The sequence below is a fragment of the Apium graveolens genome, chromosome 10 (genome assembly GCF_009905375.1).
Source record: "Apium graveolens cultivar Ventura chromosome 10, ASM990537v1, whole genome shotgun sequence".
In the NCBI taxonomy this organism is placed as follows: domain Eukaryota; kingdom Viridiplantae; phylum Streptophyta; class Magnoliopsida; order Apiales; family Apiaceae; genus Apium; species Apium graveolens.
This window is the reverse complement of record NC_133656.1, coordinates 94785470-94799568: the sequence shown is the minus strand read 5'-3', so window position 1 is coordinate 94799568 and position 14099 is coordinate 94785470.

Here is a 14099-nt window from a genome sequence, read left to right as displayed (position 1 = left end):
GATATCATTATGAAATTAGGCATAGACTATCGAGGTGAGAATGATTGAATAAGATAATCTATCAAGGATATATGACTTGATTTATCCATGAAAGAGTGTAAGTATTTTTTTAAAAGGTGGAATTAAGGATATAACTTCGATAACTTAAGATGAGCCCTAGGGGAATGCATAAAGGTTGGCATTTCACCCTTAATAGGGACATTATGAGTTTGGGTAGTATGGAATGAAGGACTAAAGTAACAACAACCTTTAAAGATCAGTAGAGAAAATTTTTAGAAGTACATAGACAATGGTTCTAGTATTAGTAAATGGTATTTTGATATGCCCTGTATCTACGGAATACAGGAGGAGCGATTCAAGCATAACCTTAAAGGTTTTACAAGGAAAAAGGTAATATTCAAAGTTCTCAAGAATAGAAATTTTGATAAAGGAAATATGACGTAATTATAATAATGCCAGGTGGGGCACGTGTTGAACCATAAGAAAGTATAGATCGACCCAATGAGGGTCAAGATTGGTGAAAACAAGAAGGACCCATGATAAGAGACGTCCTAAGTATGATCGAGAGTCAGCCGTGACAATGTTCAAATCTAAAGACTTAGGCAATGACTTATGGAAAAATGGTGATTTTTTTTCTTTCTCACCAGGACTTAAGAAAAGCATTTTCACATAAGCAGTGATTGAAATGAGGTAGAAAATTTAGTTGAAGGTGGTTAAAAGACATTGATTATAAGGAACTATTACTATCAGGAAAGGCCAATGAGGTGGCCGACACTCTAAGTGCAAGAGAGCAATTATAGGCGCTCGTGCCAGAGGAATGCAGTGATAATGGTTGAAGCCGTGAAGGTTGTATTATGGTTTGGAAGATTGACATTCCTTCTGATGACTGTGCAATACCCAACCGTAATAGTAGTTTGGTAAAGGTTTAATTCGTGTAATCGCCATGAGTGGGCTATCTATCTTAGAAGGTACTATCTTGAGATAAGCCAAGACCATGTTACGAAATGACTAAATGAACCTTTGAGATGCATGTCTCCCAATAAAGACATATGGTTAATAATGGTATTAACCTGCTATCGTTGCTTTGATTGAAACTCTTCTGCAATTTTATCTGCTTCATGTCATGAAAGTACGTCAGGATCTGGAGTGTTCTTCATGAATTATGAATGGTGATTATGTTAACTCCTTAGAAGAATTTGATATGACATGTATGGACTCCGTATGGTTAGCTATTAAGATTCCAAGGAAAACAAATGACGACAGTAGGTCAGTGGTGGACCCTAATAATGCAGCAATGATTCTTTGAATAATGAGCCGATTACAACCGTGAGAGTTGTATTGTAATGGATGTTGAGATTGGGTACCACTAATCGGGTTGTGGTGATGTATAAGTTATCATTAATAGACTAATTAAGTCAATTATTTACCTATTGAATACTTATTCCTTCTTATCAATAGAGAGTCGTATTACTATACGAGGAAGGTTGCAGTGCAAGCATAGAATTCTAGTAACGATGATGTCTAGAATGAGATCCCAGATTCGATTTTCGATGTCGAGGGAGTTTCGAAGGTGATTGTGTATAAGCTTGAGCAAGAGCATGGGTCCATAGAAGGATGGACAGAATATTAAAAATATTTAGGCATGTGAAATACGATGCTATAATACTTGATGTTGATATAAATACGTATATGTTTTGTTCTCCTATGACAAACCTCTATAGTTCAGAGGTAGATTCCAAGCCAGATATTTTATGGCAATATTTTTTTACATATATACAATTCTCTTCAGTTCGTTCTTTTCTCTTCTTTTCATTTCATGTAAGCTGAGAAGAACAACCCTTCCAGAAGGGGAGGTATTGCCGAATGACTATCTATCTGTGTGATAGAAGCCTAGTAGGATACCACATGTTGTTTAATTGCTTGTCAAGTACTAAAGGCTGGCCACCTTCTGTACTAACTATGCAACAGAACAAGTGTTCATGATCATAGTGATCTTTTAGTAAAATCTTTTACTTCTATACGATATATCAAGCTTTCGAAGATGGAAGCAGCAAAAGGAAGTAGTATCAGTGCGGTGGTATTCCGAATCTAACGCGTTCGTGATACTAAGGTTGACGTGGTTATTAAAAGGTTATAGAACGCTAACGAGCAAAAGTATAACCAATATAATATTATGAACGGGAAAAAAGTGGGTATTGAGAAGCAAAAGTTATAATGCTAGAAGCTATGATGAGGGTCTGTGCAATAGACTTGAAAGAATTTGGAATGATCACTTAACGCGGATTGAGTTTTCTTACGATAATAGATCGTATGTCAGTATCGAGATATCGCCTTATGAGATCCTTGAGGGAAGACAATGTCGATCTCCCTTATGTTAGGATGAAGTTGTAGAGCGCAAGATGCTCGGACCCGCAGTAGTCCAAAGGACCAAGGATATAATAGATCTAATCAGAGGACGGCTGGTAGTAGCCCAAGATGGACATAAGAAGTATGTTGATTTGACACGAAAGACAAAGAATAGGAAGTAGGGGACCTAGTGCTGTTATAGGTATTCCCTTGGAAGGGATTAATGAGGTTCGGAAAGAAAGGGAAACTAAGCCCAAGATACATTGGACCTTTTGAGATACTAAGACGGATTGGGAAGTTGGCTTACGAGCTAGCCTTACCCCCGAACCTACAACAAGTTCATAATGTGTTCCATGTGTCAATGCTAAAGAAGTATCATCGGGATGCCAGACACATAGTGGAGTACGAGCAGGTGGATATGCAACCAGATCTGACTTACGTGGAGAAACCGGTAAAGATTATGGATAAGAAGGAGCAGGTGCTTCGGAACAAAGTGATCAAGCTAGTCAGAGTGCTATGGCAGAATCATAATGTGGAAGAATCAACTTGGGAGCTAGAGAGTGCAATGCTAGAAAAGTACCCCCATTTGTTTTCTATTTGATTCCGGGACGGAATCCTTTTAAGGAGGGGAGACTGTAATAACCCCAAAATTTTGGACTTTTTGTAACCCTTATGAATAGTGATTTTGCTGATTATGCTGAATAAGAAAACTTTTCATACCACACTATTTAGGGGTTATTTTATTGTTATTCTGAGATCATATTAGTACTCTTTATGATAAATGAGTGTATGTAAAGATCGCCAGAATCCAAATCCGAACACATTGATTTTTCCCGAAAATCCACCAGATATCGAAAAAATTGAGTATAAGGTAACAAGATAAAAAGGATTTAAATTCAAGGATTGTAAGAGAGGATCATAAAAGGAATATAATGTATTGAGAAAGGTTAAGGGAACCCAAGTAATAAGATCCCGGGTATGATCCTCAAACGATAAACGAAAACGAAAGTTAAGCGAACCGTATAACAGATCAGCGGTCATTAGCCAAGTAATTAGAAGCTAATCAAAGAGATTAGTGGGGATGATGTCATCAAACCAATGAGAAGAGGACAAAGGTGGGAGGGTGACATCACATGGTGACATAAGCATGACCAAAGCAAGTGTGTTGTTGGTTGATTTAGAACCACACAAAAGTTACCATGGTAAAAGGTAAGAAAACAAAACAAAACAAATCAAAATCAACCAACCAACAAATCATTTCACCAAAACACAAAATTATTTCATTTCTTCATCCAAAAAGCTCTCGGCTTTTTCTTCTTCTTCAAAGCAAGAAATTCAAAATCTTAGTTCCAAGCTTTGTTAATTAGCAAGGTAATTATCCAAGACTCCTTATGCATAGATATAGCTATCCTATAAGTTTGAGCTCCTAAATCATTCACAATATCTTCCTAAAAATCATGGAAGAAGATGGTGAATAGTGTTTGTCAAGAACTAAAATTTTTGTTCTTGAGTTTTTGTTTAGATTAAGCTTGGATAAGGACTTTTAAGGGTGATTCCAAGCTAGTTACTTGATTCTCCACTCTCCAAGGAAGGTATAACCCCTCCAAACCCTAAATTTACTTGAGTATTAGGTTTAGTTATGTTGTTATATTCATGAGAGGCTTGTTTGTTGTGAATGTAGAGGATAGTTGGTGTTGTAATGTTTTGGAGTTGTAATTCTTGGAGTATTGATTAATGAACTTAAGTATAGTTTAAATTCATGTTTAAGAATAGTATAAAGTAATAATGTTGAGTTGTTGGGGCTGTTATGGTGAAGTATGGATGGAGTTTTGATTGGGTTGTGATTGTGGGTTGATTGTGGGTTGGTTTGGAGTAGAATAAAATTGGTAATCGCGTAAACATAGCCGTCGTAATGTCCGATTTACTTTAGACTGTTTTTGCTCTTAACCTTAGGACCCGTGAACTCACTGTTAGATTTTGACCATTGCCAGGATTAGAGAGTTCATGTTACGAGCTTCGTTTTGATATGTGGTTCATTTGATTCCGATGTACGGTTTAGGAGAAACGATCGTTTTAAGTAACGGCGTTTCGCGAACGAACCATTACCCCTCGCCTTAATTTAAAACATAGGTTAAAGACCTTAAAGGACTAATTGAAGTATGAAACATTTATGTAAAGTATAATAGGAAGTTGGTAAGACACTCGCGAAAGAATCGCCTTAAAACCCTTAATGGTTAATTTATTAAAAATGGTGGAGCCGAGGGTACTCGAGCGACTTAAGTGAATCGTTAAGCGCAAAAGCGAACGTTAGGGTTCAATTGGTTAAAGTCTAGTTTCTTAAGCGACCGGGGTTTAATTCTGACTTATGTTGTTGTTCATAGGTTATCAGACCCACTCTAAGCTTAAGTCTACCCCGGAACACTCAGGCAAGTTTTCTACCCGTTATACTGTTGTGGTGATGTATATATGTATATGCATTATCTTGTGATAGATGCATGTTGGTTAATTAGAAAATTTTGCGATATATTGAAGCATGCTGAGATGGTATATATATGCATGTCTGTTTCGTAATCTGGTTATCTATCTGTTAATTTCAATGCTTATTAGTTGCATAATACCTATGCTAGAGATAAACAGTAGTTGCGTATACCCTGAGGATAGGGGACCCAAAGGTGAACCCTTTTCTAAAACCGGGAGTAGATGTTCCCGAATATATGATATATATATATATATTTATATATATATATATATTGATATAGTTTTCAAAACTACTAATCGAATAAGGTTTATTCGACAAGTTTATATTATTTAATGAATATTACTTGAATATTCATTCGAGGACTTATGACTCAGTTTATATCATTTAATGAATATTACTTGAATATTTATTCGAGGACTTATGACTCAGTTTATATTATTTAATGAATATTATTTGAATATTCATTTGAGGACCTATGACTCCGATTATTTACTAAATAATATTCTTTATTTTATTAAAGAATAATGTGTCGATAATCAAACTTACTTTTGATTATTTAAATAAAGATATTACTTTCGTATAAGTATATCTTTGGTTATTTACTATTCATTTCAAGTATAAGTTTTACAACTTCTACTTCAAATTATTTTTATAAAGATTATTCTTTATGGGAATATTATTTAAATAATAATATTCAGATATTTTCTAATATATTGGGACTGATTTACTTTATTAAATCAGCATTACTCCAAACACTCTTTAAAGTGTTTTCGAGTCTTTAAAATGATTTTTAAAAGTTAGAGCGGATCCCAAAACTCATTTTTTTATATATTTAAGATCTTCCTTTTAAAGGGGATTTAAATATTCGCTCAAAATCGGAGGGATCCGGCTCTGTGGTGTATTTTATATTCGCAACAAGGTTGCTGTTTTGGTAAGGGAAGTAATCCATCTATCGAGTCGGCATAAGCAACATGGGCTCAGTGGGCGTCCATGAAAGTGTAAGTGGCTCAGTGGGAGTCCATCAAATGCGTAAGTGGCTGAGTGGCAGTCCACCATAAGGTCCTATTACGACCAGGGTGATGACCAGTGGGGAATTCGTCCATCTACTAGTAGAAAAGGTTACTTATTGGTATCTTTGCCTAATCAGCAAGATACCGGGTTTATGCCACAATTCTTTTCCTTTCCAAAAATTCATTGGATGTTACAAACTTTGTTCATACTTTACATGACAGAGGTTTTCAGGAAATGTATAAAGAGATATATATATGTGGATATATATATCGGGACTTAATGAAGTATATCATAACTTCATTTCATTCAATAATACTTCAAAGATTTAATCTATTCAAATCTTGTCTTGTAGTCTCATTTATGTGATGAACTGTTAAAAGCTCATTATACTTTGAACAGTGGTAGTTCAAGTAGCTTTATAAATGATATAAGTATAGTGAAGTATTTGGTAACTTTATCCCTTGTTTTTGCTTATATCCAGTAAGTAATTATCTTAAACTTGATAAAGGATTTTAGTAAGTTATCCATTTAGATACTTGCATTATTGTTTACACTATATATTATCTTGCGAGCTGTAATGCTCACTCTTGCTTTATTTCTTCATCACACAACAACAGTTAGGAAAGATGGCCAGACTCAAGTGCAAGAGCGTGGGAAGTGCCCCGCGCCTTCCCGTTGAGATCATAGCTGCTATAGCTGCAGAGGTAGATCTATCTGTAGATCAGACCTTCTACTTTTGGGAATCAATTATGTATAATTATAACTTGTGGCAGATAATGGCAATTAATTGTAAACTTATTAAGTAATCATTTTGGGTTGTAATAACTTTTAAATTGTGGATTCAAAGACTTGTACTTATTTCAATTTCATCTCCGAGACTATAACGGGTTGTGGTGTGTTAGTGTGGGGTCACAGCATGAGGTTATTTGTTATTAATTCAGTTAAGTGAAATTGTGGAAAGAAAGGCCGTGACGACCCGGATCCCTGACCCCGGATCTAGGGGTGTTACATCATATATCAAATTTCCAAGCCTTTCATTTTTTTAGTATTTAACCATAGTTAAATATGAGTGGTTGAATATTGTTCCAAAGGTGGTTAAAGATGTTGACTTTTATATGCCTGGTTAAAATCATTCCTCTAACATGCAGATATATGAATATTACCTTTTGTACTTGATTTTAGTTTTTTCCTTCTTCATTGTCTCTATGTATTATAAATTTCTTTTTGGATTTCATAGCAGTAAGTGATATAGGGATGATCTGTGTTATGTGTTCACAGTAGGCATTGACACAGGTTTGTTCATTCTTGCCTACATGTTGTAATCTGAATTGTTATTCATTTTCTGTTTGTCATGTGTAACTGATATAAGACAAATTGAGTGGATGAGGTTTGAAGTGATTTCCCATGTATGCTTATTCCCATATTTTTACTTGGATAGCCTGTAAATCCCATTGCTTAATCTGAATAATATAAGCCAATAACATTACATTGTTTTAAGTGTTGATATATAGACATGGATCTCAATCGAAGTTTTGTGTAACGCTTAAGCACCTCAGAATGTAAGTTAAATGTGATGGTAAGTTTATTTTACAGAGATAATTGAATTGATATATTTGTTACATCATCCACAAGTGATAAAATTTTAATGGTTAGGTTGTTTCCCATGAATTTTGTGTGAAATATGGGACTCATATCCAACTAACTGTGAAAGTACTGGTGCGAAATGGATATGTAAGTTGGATGGATTTTAATAAAGTGAAAGAACAGTTTGTTGGCATCTGGATTTTCCTGGATAACTTTAATCTGATCGGAGGAGAGACATTAGTATTGGACTATACAGGTGATTTTGATTTCAAAGTATGTATATATGACATGTATGGTTTTGAAATACAATATGTCAACCACACTCATTGCTTGAAAAGTTGGCAGCCATCAAACAGTAATTGAAAAATTTATCGTTATTGAATTGTACTATCTTAACTGATTTTATATCTGTGAATTAACACTATTCACTAAATTTGTTGGCACTAAGTTTCAATCCATGATGGATGGTGGACTTTTGTCCAACACCTAGGTTGAGGACCCAAAGTTTGTGACCACGTTGTAAGTAATATCTAGCATGCATTGTTCACTTTGTTAGATGTACCTGGATTAATTTTGTATTGTGTTGAATAAATGATGAAAAAGATATTGCAGGATGTGCCCTTTGAATTTTGTGATCGTGTAGGCCTTCATATACCTTCAAATGTAGATTTTGTGGTGTCTAGTGGTTATCAATTTGCTGGTTCATTCTGTGAAAAGGATCTTGTAATAAAAGGGCTGATAAATATATGCCATATGTTAAATGTGGATGACCTAAATTCGTTCAACCTGTTAATGGTCACATATGATGGTATATCCACATTTGCTATTAGAGTATTTGAAACTTCTCTTCTGGAAATTCCAATCGGTCCACTTATCTACAGAAATGGTATCCTGAATTCTTTTATCGGTTTGCTATGTTTAACATTTTCTATAAGAGGGATGAAAAAACTAATTTATCTGAGAAATAATTTTTTTGTTACATTCATCCGTTGTAGCCTAAACTAGCATCAAGATTGCTATCCAGCCCTGTCACACGGGAGATTATGCACATGGTGTGGTAAGTTGGCTTTTCCTTCACCAACCTGCAATTTTTTTCCTATCTCAAGCATTCACCTTATGCGGTTAGATCTCGAACAAAAATCTGAACCTGTATTTTTTTTTGTATGGAGGACATTCCTGCTGAATACAGGAGACTTTGTCAAAGGTGGAAGAAGATTGACTATATAACTGCGTTTGTGGGCATGCGATGCTGGAATTTGAGATTCATCGCCGTTATAAATGGAAACGCACAAATATTAACAAAGGTTGGGTACAATTCCAGAGAGATTTATAACTTGAATAAGGCGATACATGTGACTTTCAGTGGATGACCGAATCAACACGTAACTTCAAAATCTGCATCGGCAAGAAGAATCTTCCCATGACATAAAATGATCATTGCTTGAAGTAATTTATTATGATCTATTAATGTAACTTGTATAATGTCACTTGCATCATGTGTGTCCAAAAGTATCCATTTTTAAGTTCTCACCCAAGTCACCACTTTCGAAATCATGGTATCTAACCAAACTTATAGACAATATTGTGAAATAGTTTAATCCAACCTGCTCTTTTCATTAATTTGACCCCTGCATGAAGTATAAATTGTGTGAATTCTATCTGTTTTTGTTATCTTATTGAGTGGGGATTTGAACGCAGATGTTATAGTATCAGGGCAAGGTTTTTGGCTTCCAAAGATTCAAGTTCCTCTCTGATTGAAATTGACAGGTACGTTATGATAATGAGGACTTCATTATAGATTAAACATGTTTAATTTACTGAAATAATTAAAATACAGCATGCATAAAATGCACGGGATAATTTACTGAAATAATTAAAACACATCACGCATAAAACGCACGGGATAATATACTTAAATAATTAAAAGATATCACGCATAAAACGCAGGAACGTGCTTAAGCCACTGAAATAATTAAAACACAATACGCATAAAAAATACGGGATAACAAAATACGGAAACCTTATCAGAAACTCATAAAATCATGGATACAGGTCGAATAACTGGAAAAACATAATGTAAGCAAGAATATAGTGTCATACAGGTACATATAGATTGGAGAAAGAAACACCATTACAAATACTGGATAAAAGAAGAAACATATAATAAATAAAGCCCAAGTCTGGAAGATTTTGGACAATAGGCTTAAATGAAAGCTCTCATTGAAATATCCCATATGTTCAGTATCTGTATGCAGCAAATCAATAAGATTAAGAGTTTATAATACATTCGGATGGCCATAGAAATCTATATTACGTACCTGTCCCGAAGAGAATGAACCCTTGTATGATTATGATTGACATAAAACCGCGTGAATACACAACCTGATAGTGTAACCCAACCACAACTCAGATTAATTATCATCCTACAACCTGTCACAATGATAATAGTTGGCTAGACAAAGTACTGAGCAGCATTGTTAAGAGCAGTGTTACATGCCACAACTAATTCATCCCACAAATGCAATGTTACTAGAGCGTTGCAAGTTTTGAAAATTTGTCGGACAAAGGGCGAGAAGAAAAAAACAAAAAGTTTGAGACATGATGTCGTATTTCACCATGTTATTAAAACTGACAGTAAATATCAAAGATATATTATGTCAAAAATCACTAGTTAGAGAACATTATGCTCTTCATTATGATGGTTAATGACTGAGCACATATTTCATCGCTGGTGAACTATTCCTACAACATATGTACTAAAAATTAAGAAATTTATGAAAACATGTGTTAAATAAGAAAAGATTGATCAAAATTGTTACCAATTCAGTGGCTATCTTGGAAGTTAGCTTGATTAACGGAGAATAAATCATAAAAGTGGAAAACATTTTCAATTTGAAGACTGTCAATCCCCCCAACCCTAAATATCACTATTATCCTTGTGAATACTATATGAGCATCAACCTACACACACTTTTACCTAGATACATAGTTAACCACTTTAAAATTTTCAATGTCATAAGTCTCACCAATGACCAAAAGGTCATCCACAACATTCTCTATAGCACAAAGAACCCCAACATGCATATGGTTTCCATGGATAGTGAAGAAAAATATTTTTTGAATAATAAGAAATGATACTATTTAAAATGTGATCCTTAAACAACACAGCTGAACTTACATTTCAATCAACAACAATGAGATTGAGGGTACCATGAACTGGGTCTAGCCTTATCATCCCTCTCCATTTTCTCTCTACTTGTACCTTGATTTTCCAATCGAGCCTCTGATCAACTATGAGCTGATCAAGAGAGTGAGAGAGATTATTTTCCATTTTATTTTTCTGTTTTGTTTAAAATGTACATGGAATTTTGACAGCAAGTCCGGAAGTAATATATGGTTGATTGTCTAGAAAATATACACGTCTGAGTAGTCAAAAAATGATTGGAGATAAGGGAATATATTCTTCTTGTGTCAGTTTGAATGTGAATATTTTTTTTGGGATGGGAAAGCACATGAAGCACATGTAAATAATCCAATGCGAAAGTCATCACGGTCCGGCTTCATCATTTCTCTACATTTCTTCCTCACCCATACCCGGATATTTCAAGTGAACTTCTGATTAACAGTGAGTTTATGAAGAGATATAAAAGACATTGCTTACGATTTATGTTTGTGAATTTTTTGAAATGTAGATGGAGCTTAGACAGCAAGTTCAGCAGCAGTATATGGTTGATTGCCTAGAGAATATCTGTTATTTGAGCAGCCAAAAAGCATCACAGATAAATAAATATATTCTCCATGTGCCAGGCTCAATGTGAATAGTATTGCTTTGCTTTTTTGGGTTAAGAAAGCTTAGGGTGAACATGTAAATGATGTAGCATGAGTAACAGCCTGAGTAGTATAATTTATGTAGCTTGCCACGAGTGAAGATTTTTTTACATTTTCACCATAATTAAGATTATGTAGCCACGATTATGCCCCATCCTGATTTTTTTAAAACGAACGTTTTTTGAATGAAAAATTGTTATATACTGGAAGCAAGTCTAGAATGATATTACAGTTATCATTGTTGTCACCCAACAAACAATTTGATACGGAGAACAAATTTTCCAATGCAGACGTACTCATCGATACATCTGTTTAGAGCAAAATACATAATCTATTTTGCAAACTAGTTGGTAAACAACTCCAAGCTGTGAGCAGATTTTTTTCAATTTAAATGCAATAACCACCATCAAATATAATACAAATCATTAAATTTAATCCTGGACATGATAGCTGATATAAGAAATAAAATGAAATTTCATTTTGCTTTTCACCTATAATGAATATAGGATAGCTGATAAATATTTATAGAATACAACTTTATTAAAAAAAGAACAAACATGCCTATCCATTAATAGAAATGAGGTTGCACCACAATTGTAATTTACATGAGGTCTGAAGATTATATTTTACATAATTCGCCAGCAGGTAATTATTTTAAAAGCCACAACAAGAAACCAAAACTGCAATAACTTGGAGGCATCACAAAAATCCGCATACTACATTCCAAAAACAGGACCATTGATTCAAAATTTAGTCCCCATACCTGCTCCATAATATTTTTTTGCCGCAGCCGAGATACTAAACCTGCAATGCAAAAATGCTGAATATTGCAACATGTCCAATAAGTACTAGCGATTTTGTATAATTAAATTAGGAGGTCGGTGTTAGGTGTTGCATGGGCTTACCAATTTTTAGGACTATCCAGTACTAACACTCAAGCTGTGAGATTAGGTCAAGGTGAAAAGACGATCCAGATGGATGGTAAGAAGCAAACAGTTAATATTTATGAAAAAAATGTTGAAACATTAGTAAAAAATGTTAGGCATTACCTCTGGAACAAATTCACGGTCGAGCACAAGTTCTTCGCTAATTTCTTCATCCCCGTGAATGAGTTCAAAGCCTGCTACAATAAAAGTTACAATATAGTTGAAGTCCCTTTTCTCAATGTTGTCTACACTGATGAGGAGCCTGATTGTGTAACCCTTTCCTTGAATAGATTTCAGCTCCTTGGGAAAGGAGTTATCTTGATTTTGGATCAATGCTCAGTATCGTGATTCTAGCAAATGAACAACAGAAGCTGCATCAAGTTGTTACCTCTGTCTCAACATCCTCAACATTTTTCTCTATGAGCAAAAGAATTTCCCGATATTTCATAAGAACCTCAAGACCTCCAGTATTATCCTTGATCACAGTTGAAACACAGAACCTGTTTTTCCAGATTAATTAAGTAAGGCTGATTTTTTTTAAAACCAAATGAACATGTTGCATCAAGAGACAGGATGGTACACATACCTCTTCAAAACCTCAGGTACCTCCTTTTCGCAGTTGGTGCAAAAGTCAACACCATTTTTTAATTATGTGCCTAAGTAGCATGAAGTGCGTACATTTTCTTTCCAATTCATTGTCGGCTCAACAAATTTCACCGTCCCTTGCAAAAGAACCTCCCGTTACAACAAAATTTCATGAAAATTGCTGGGAAATAAAACAGAACTCAGATGATAACAAGGCTTCACAACATACCTTAATGAAATTGTGTGACAGAACCCTGATCTTAGCAATTTTGTACAGCTGTATTTTTTTGGGGCAAACCTCAGGCCTGTAAAATTAGGCTCCTCCATCCTGTGCAATAAGCGGTCAGCGGCTCCTACCACACACTTTCCAACAGAAATATTGAATAAATGTACACCTTTCTCGCAAAGTAAAAATTTAAGGAAATGAATAACACACAGAGGGGGGGTGAATGTGTTTTACTGTTTTTGAGCTTTTCTTGAATCTTTTATGGTTGAACAAAGTAAATTAAATCTTGTAGTAAAAAATATGTTCATGCAGAAATTAAGCTTGCAGAAAATAAAGAACACAAATCTTTAAAACTCACTTAATTTTATATTAAAATTAAGAATGTTTTACTACAAAATTTCTAGGCTCTTTGTTGATAAAGAGCTTAGCTTCTCCTTGAGAGTGTTAGAAGATTTTCTATCTAAATTGTTACAACCGATTAAAAGGACCAGTGTTAACTTTATAATTCAGTTAACTGCTGGTTTACACAGTGTACAATAAGACATGCTATTAGCTTTTGTAAACAGTCACTTATCATTTCCATTTATAGAAAAGTATATCTTCTATTTCTGGCTTAGCATATCTTTAGCATCATGTGATTATCTTGATCTTCCTTTGTCAGTTAATCTTCACCATTAATCTTGCACATCCTTCAAGCTACTTTTTGTAGACTTGTCAATCCAGCTGTTTGGATTGTTTGTTGATTGCTAATCTTGGATATTAAACTGATCTACAATTTTGTACTTTGAGATTTTACCTCGAGATCTCCATTTGGTGTATAGAGAACTTGATATCTCGATAAGTATATTGGCTTATCGAGATCTCTAATGCTCCATAGTAAATTTGACATGTAGAGGTGATAAGTGGCATTTTATACCACTAAAATGGCTTAAATTGGTGTCTTGAAATCAAGTATTTTGTGTATTTGATGCGTTTTTCTAGTGTTTATGCATTTCAGGGTATTAGTTGCATTTCGGAGGAGGAATCATCAAGAATAAGCCTTGGCATGTGTTCACCATTGCGAGAGGAAAAGAACGGGCAGATTACGGCGAAGAAACGGAGCAAACCTGGAATT